Source organism: Lissotriton vulgaris, chromosome 8 (genome assembly GCF_964263255.1).
Source record: "Lissotriton vulgaris chromosome 8, aLisVul1.2, whole genome shotgun sequence".
NCBI lineage: Eukaryota > Metazoa > Chordata > Amphibia > Caudata > Salamandridae > Lissotriton > Lissotriton vulgaris.
Window position 1 is genome coordinate 1,531,830,697 of NC_141696.1, and position 7,500 is coordinate 1,531,838,196.

The following is a 7,500-nucleotide window of genomic DNA, read 5'->3' on the forward strand; positions in this document are numbered from 1 at the left end:
GAAAGTGCCCGACCTCCTGGAGCCCTCGCTGGGATCCGGGAGGCAAATGGCACCTCATCGGGACTTCCAGGGAAGTTCGGCCATCTGGTCGCCCCCATAGGAAAGCATTGCCGGAGACCAGATGGCCGAGGCGATCCTGGAGACCAGATGGCCGAGGGGATCCTGGAGACCAGATGGCCGAGGGGATCCCGGAGACCAGATGGCCGAGGGGATCCCAGAGACCAGATGGCCGGGCACGAAAGTCAAGCCAGCCTATGTCACTCTGTGCCCCAACGAAAAAGTGAGCTGGCGTCAGGGAAAGGGCGGGTTGGGGACCGGAGGCCCAGGGCCTAGCACCCGACCCGGGGCCCGGACGGGCCCCTGGACCCAGCCTGGGCTCTAATGCCCGGAGACGCAGGGGAAGCCTCCCCGGGCCCTCCGGACCCCGTCCCAGGCACCCTGCCACACAGCAGGACCAAGGACAGAGCCCGGGATGGGGAGGCCGCCCTCCCCGGGCCCTCGGGGGCCCCGGCCGAAGCTCCTGAACTCAGTCCGGCAAGGGGAGGCTTCCCGGGCACAACGGAGCCCCGTCCCGGGGCTTTGGCAGTGTGGCATGTCGGTGGACGGCGCCCAGGGCCGTAGCACACAACCCGGGGCCCGGCCGGGCCCCTGGACCCAGCCGGGGCTCCCGGGCCCGGAGGCGCAGGGGAAGCCTCCCCGGGCCCTCCGGACCCCGTCCCGGGCACCCTGCCACGCAGCAGGACCAAGGACAGAGCCCGGGATGGGGAGGCCGCCCTCCCCGGGCCCTCGGGGGCCCCGGCCGAAGCTCCTGAACTCAGCCCGGCAAGGGGAGGCTGCCCGGGCACAACGGAGCCCCATCCCGGGGCTTTGGCAGTGTGGCATGTCGGTGGACGGCGCCCAGGGCCGTAGCACACGACCCGGGGCCCGGCCGGGCCCCTGGGCTCCCAAGCCCGGAGGCGCAGGGGAAGCCTTCCCGGGCCCTCCGGACCCCGTCCCGGGCACCCTGCCACGCAGCAGGACCAAGGACAGAGCCCGGGATGGGGAGGCCGCCCTCCCCGGGCCCTCAGGGGCCCCGGCCGGAGCTGCTGAACTCAGCCGATGGAGGGGAGGCTCCCCGGGCTCGAAGGAAACCACGTCCTGGTCCTTTGTCAGTGCGGCAGGCCGGGGGACCGGGCCCAGGGCCGGGGCACCCGACCCGGGGCCCGGCCGGGCCCCCGGACCCCATCCAGGGCTTCCTGCCACGCGGCAGACCCAGGGACGGATCCGGGGCTGGGCCGGCATCCTGGCATGTCCAGCTGACGGCTGAGGACCGCTAGGCCGAGGGGGGTCCCAGAATACCTTGTCCCTACCAATCCGGAGGAAAATTACCCCCATTTCTTGTAATCCGTGCACACGAGGTGACAGAGGGGACCCAGGGCGCAAAAGTGCCCGACCTCCTGGAGCCCTCGCTGGGACCTGGGAGGCGAGTGGCACCCCATCGGGACTTCCAGGGAAGTCCGGCCATCTGGTCACACCATAGGAAAGCTTCGCGGGCGACCAGATGGCCGAGGCGAGAGGGGCGACCAGATGGCCAGGAACGAAATGACGCCAATCTGTCTGCCCCGGGCCTGTAGGGCTCAGGAGCTGCGGGGCCCCTGGGCTATGGGACTGCAGGGCTCGGGGACTGCAGGGCTCCACGGCTGCAGGGCTCCGGGGCTCCGGGGCTCCGGGGCTCCAGGGCTCCAGGGCTCCAGGGCTCCAGGGCTCCAGGGCTCCAGGGCTCCAGGGCTCCAGGGCTCCAGGGCTCCAGGGCTCCAGGGCTCGCGGGCTGCAGGGCTCCAGAGCAGCAGGGCTCTGGGGTTGCAGGGCCCGGGACCCATGGAGCCCGTCCCAGGACCCATGGAGCCCGTCCCAGGCTCTTCCCCACGCCGCGGGTCGGAGGAGGGAGCCCCGGATGCCTGGGAGGTGTTTTGTTCGGGGCACATCCCATCTGGTCCCCAGGAAGGGGACCGCCAGCACAGGCAGGCGGGCCCGGGTGCTGCCTGGCCCTGTCTCAGCATGGCCAGACCTCGCGGAGGCCTGCCTGAGCAAACTCGGAGGAAAAGGCCCATCGGCGATGGGGCTGAGAGGCAGGTGCGTACCCGGGCCCCTGGGGGCCCCGGCGGGCGGGCCCGGGTCCTGCCTTCCCCGGATTCAGAACCACCGGACCTATCGGAGGTCGGAATGTAGGAAAAAAACTCGGAGAAAAGGAACCATTGGGAAGGGGCTGAGAGGCAGGTGCGTTCCCGGGCCCCTGGGGGCCCCGGCGGGCTGGCCCGGGTGCTGCCTGGCCCCGTCTCAGCATGGCCAGACCTCGCGGAGGCCTGCCTGAGCAAACTCGGAGGAAAAGGCCCATCGGCAAGGGGGCTGAGCGGCAGGTACGTACCCGGGCCCCTGGGGGCCCCGGCGGGCATGCCCGGGTCCTGCCTTCCCCTGATTCAGAATCGCAAGACCACACGGAGGTCTGACTGACCCTCTCCCTACTAATCCGGAGGAAAATTACCCCCCTTTCTTGTAATCCGTGCACTCGAGGTGACAGAGGGGACCCAAGGCGCAAAAGTACCCGACCTCCTGGAGCCCTCGCTGGGATCCGGGAGGCAAATGGCACCTCATCGGGACTTCCAGGGAAGTTTGGCCATCTGGTCTCCCCCATCGGAAAGCATTGCGTGCGACCAGATGCCCGAGCGGTACCGTGCGACCAGATGGCCGGGATCGAAAGTGCTTCACACCCCGAGCCTTCGTGGTAGGGCTCCTGCCTGCCTTTCCTGCCTGCCTCCGTCCGCGGCGGACGGGAAAGACCATCCGCCATCCTAATTTACCCCAGGCTTAACGGGTCACCCTTAACATAGCCTTAACATAGCCAGGGACGATGGGGCCGATTATGATGGCGGACGGGAAAGACCGTCCGCGGTGGCAACGGACAGGAAAGACCATCTGCAGGGCGGACGCGAAAGTGAAGGCCCGTCCCAGGCACTCGGCCATGCAGTGGAGAAGTGTGGCTCAATGGTTAGCGAGTCAGACCCTGATGCAGAGGTCTAGCCCGGGACCAGGGTTCGATTCCCCGCCTCGGCGGGTCTTGGGCTCAAAATCCCACGGAACTGATAATTTTCGCCTCGGTGCCTATTCCAATCATGGAGTCCCACTCACCAGCCTGGGAGGGGTGTCCTGCCTTCCCCTGATTCAGAATCACCAGACCACACGGCGGTCTGACTGACCCTCTCCCTAGTAATCCGGAGGAAAATTACCCTCTTTTCTTTTAATCCGTGCACATGAGGTGACAGAGGGGACCCAAGGCGCGAAAGTACCCGACCTCCTGGAGCCCTCGCTGGCATCGGGGAGGCAAATGGCACCTCATCGGGACTTCCAGGGAACCCCGGCCACCTGGTCGCCCCATTGGAAAGCATTGCGTGAGACCAGATGGCTGGGATCGAAAGTGCTTCCCACCCCGAGCCTTCGCGGTAGGGCTCCTGCCTGCCTGCCTGCCCACGCAAGGCAGGGCTCCGGGACCCCGGCTGGGCCTCAGGCGCGGCGTGGACCACCGGAGCTCTCAGGCACGGACGCCCGAAGGGAGGACTGCCCGGGACCCGCGGACCCCGTCCTGGGCACTCTGATCTGCCGCCGGCGCCGGGGATCGAACCGTGATTCCCCAGATGGGGATATCCCAAAAATCCGGCCTGGGAGGTGCTCGCCAGGACCAGGGTTGGAGACCCCTGACACAGACCTTCTGACACGGATCGGAGTCGAACCCAGCAGATTGCGCGTTGACTGCCCAGGGGTCTCCAACCCTGGTCCTGGCGAGCACCTACCATGCCGGATTTTTGGGATATCCCAATCTGGGGAATCACGGTTCGATCCCCGGCTCCGGCGGCAGAAAAGCCCAGCACCATGTGACTCTGGGAAATAGCTGACGCCGCGGCTGACTCCGAAATCTGGAGATCACGGTTCGATCCCCGGCGCCGGCGGCAGAAAAGCCCAGCACCATTTCACTCTGGGAAAAAGCTGACACCGCGGCTAGGGCGGCTGACTCCGGAATCTGGAGATCACGGTTCGATCCCCGGCGCCGGCGGCAGAAAAGCCCAGCACCATTTGACTCTGGGAAATAGCTGACGCCGCGGCTGGGGCGGCTGACTCCGGAATCTGGAGATCACGGTTCGATCCCCGGCGCCGGCGGCAGAAAAGCCCAGCACCATTTCACTCTGGGGAATAGCTGACGCCGCGGCTAGGGCGGCTGACTCCGGAATCTGGAGATCACGGTTCGATCCCCGGCGCCGGCGGCAGAAAAGCCCAGCACCATTTCACTCTGGGCAATAGCTTGCTTAATCTTCCCGACGGCCCCCAGCGACCCTTACGGGTGACTGTGCGCTTTACAAATGTGGATTATTATTATTTGGGCCGATTCCGATCCGGTTCGTAAAAGCACATCCGCCCGAATCTGTACGCCCGGGGGGGGGAGGACTGCCCGGGACCCGTGGAGCCCTTCCCGGGTAATTTGCCATGCCGTTGGCCTCCTGGAGATGGGTACCCCGGACGCGTCTGGGGGCGGTCTGCCCGGTGGGTGCCCCAGACGCCTGGGGGAGGTCTGCCCGGGACCCGTGAAGCCCTTCCCGGGTACTTTGCCATGCCGTTGGCCTCCTGGAGATGGGTGCCCCGGACGCCCGGGGGAGGTCTGCCCGGGACCCGTGGAGCCCTTCCCGGGTACTTTGCATGCCGTTGGCCTCCTGGAGATGGGTGCCCCGGACGCCTGGGGGAGGTCTGCCCGGGACCCGTGGAGCCCTTCCCGGGTACTTTGCCATGCCGTTGGCCCCCTGGAGATGGGTGCCCCGGGGGAGGTCTGCCCGGTGGGTGCCCCGGACGCCCGGGGGAGGTCTGCCCGGGACCCGTTGAGCCCTTCCCGGGTATTTTGCCATGCCGTTGGCCTCCTGGAGAAGGGAGGTTTTTTCCCAGGCACATCTCATCTGGTCGTTCCCCTCGGGCAGAGAACTGCAAGAAGTGTCTGGGCATACCTTGTCCCTAGTAATCCGGAGGAAGGCTACCCCTCTTTCTTCGAATCCGTGCGCACCGAGTGACATAGGGGACCCAAGGCGCGAAGGTACCCGACCTCCTGGAGCCCTCGCTGGGATCCGGGAGGCAAATGGCACCTCATCGGGACTTCCAGGGAAGTTCGGCCATCTGGTCGCTTCCATAAGAAAGCATTGCGGGAGACCAGATGGCCGAGGCGATCCTGGAGACCAGATGGCCGAGGGGATCCGGGAGACCAGATGCCCGAGGGGATCCCGGAGACCAGATGGCCGAGGGGATCCCAGAGAACAGATGGCCGGGCACGAGAGTCAAGCCAGCCGGTGCCACTCTGTGCCCCGACGAAAAAGGGAGCTGGCGCCAGGGAACGGCAAGGTGGGGACCGGAGGCCCAGGGCCGTGGCACCCGACCTGGGGCCCGGACGGGCCCCTGGACCCAGCCTAGGCTTTGATGCACGGAGACGCAGGGGACGCCTTCCCAGGCCCTCCGGACCACCGTCCCGGGCACCCTGCCACGCAGCAGGACTAAGGACAGAGCCCGGGATGGGGAGGCCGCCCTCCCCGGGCCCTCGGGGGGCCCCGGCCGAAGCTCCTGAACTCAGCCCAGCAAGGGGAGGCTTCCCGGGCACAGCGGAGCCCTGTCTCAGGCCTTTGGCAGTGTGGCAGGCCGAGGGACAGGGCCCAGGGCCGTAGCACCCAACCCGGGGCCCGGCCGGGGCCCCCCGGACCCCATCCAGGGCTTCCTGCCACGCGGCAGGCCCAGGGACGGATCCGGGGCTGGGGCGGCATCCTGGCATGTCCAGCTGCCGGCGGAGGACCGCTAGGCCAAGGGGGGTCCCAGAATACCTTGTCCCTACCAATCCGGAGAAAAATTACCCCCATTTCTTGTAATCTGAGCACACAAGGTGACAGAGGGGACCCAGGGCGCAAATGTGCCCGACCTCCTGGAGCCCTTGCTGGGGTCCGGGAGGCGAATGGCACTCCATCGGGACTTCCAGGGAAGGCCGGCCATCTGGTCGCACCCATAGGAAAGCATTGCGGGAGACCAGATGGCCGAGGCGATCCTGGAGACCAGATGGCCGGGACCGAAATGACGCCCAATCTGCCTGCCCCGGGCCTGTAGGGCTCGGGGGCTCGGGGGCTGCAGGGCTCGACGGCTGCAGGGCTCCGGGGCTCCGGGGCTCCGGGGCTGCAGGGCTCCGGGGCTGCTGGGCTCCAGGGCTTGGGGGCTGCAGGGCTCCGGGGCTGCTGGGCTCCAGGGCTCGGGGGCTGCAGGGCTCCAGGGCAGCAGGGCTCCGGGGTTGCAGGGCCCGGGACCCATGGAGCCCGTCCCGGGCTCTTCCCCACGCAGCGGGTCGGAGGAGGGAGCCCCGGACACCTGGGAGGTGTTGCCCGGAGCACATCCCATCTGGTCCCCGGCAGGGGACCGCCAGCACGGGGAGGGTGCCTGGGCATACCCTTGCCCCTAGTAATCCAGAGGAAAATGACCCTCCTTTCTTGAAATCCGTGCACGCGAGGTGACAGAGGGGACCCAGGGCGCAAAGGTGCCCGACCTCCTGGAGCCCTTGCTGGGGTCCGGGAGGCGAATGGCACCTCATCGGGACTTCCAGGGAAGTCCGGCCATCTAGTCGCCCCCATAGGAAAGCATGGCGGGCGACCAGATGGCCGAGGCGATCCTGGAGACCAGATGGCCGGGACCGAAATGACGCCCAATCTGCCTGCCCCGTGCCTGTAGGGCTCGGGGGGCCGCAGGGCTCGACGGCTCCGGGGCTCCGGGGCTGCGGGGCTCCGGGGCTGCAGGGCTCCGGGGCTCCCGGGCTGCTGGGCTCCAGGGCTCGGGGGCTGCAGGGCAGCAGGGCTCTGGGGCTGCTGGGCTCCAGGGCTCGGGGGCTGCAGGGCTCCAGGGCTCCAGGGCAGCAGGGCTCCGGGGCTCCGGGGTTGCAGGGCCCGGGACCCATGGAGCCCGTCCCGGGCTCTTCCCCACGCCGCGGGTCGGAGGAGGGAGCCCCGGACACCTGGGAGGTGTTGCCCGGGGCACATCCCATCTGGTCCCCGGCAGGGAACCACCAGCCCCGGGAGGGTGTTTGGGCATACCCTTGCACCTACTAATCCGGAGGAAAATTACCCTTCTTTCTTGTAATCCGTGCACTCGAGGTGACAGAGGGGACCCAGGGCGCAAACTTGCCTGACCTCCTGGAGCCCAGGCTGGGATCCGGGAGGCAAATGGCACCCCATCGGGACTTCCAGGGAAGCCCGGCCATCTAGTCGCCCCATAGGAAAGCTTTGCAGGCGACCAGATGGCCGAGGGGAGAGGGCCGACCCGATGGCGGGGACCGAAAGGACGCTAATCTGCCTGCCCCGAGAGCCTCCCTGGGCCCTGGTGGACCCTCCGTCCCCGGCGCCCGGACCGGCTTGCAGGACGGAGTAGTTCCCGCACCCCAGGGCCTGCCGGAGGGAACCCGAGCCC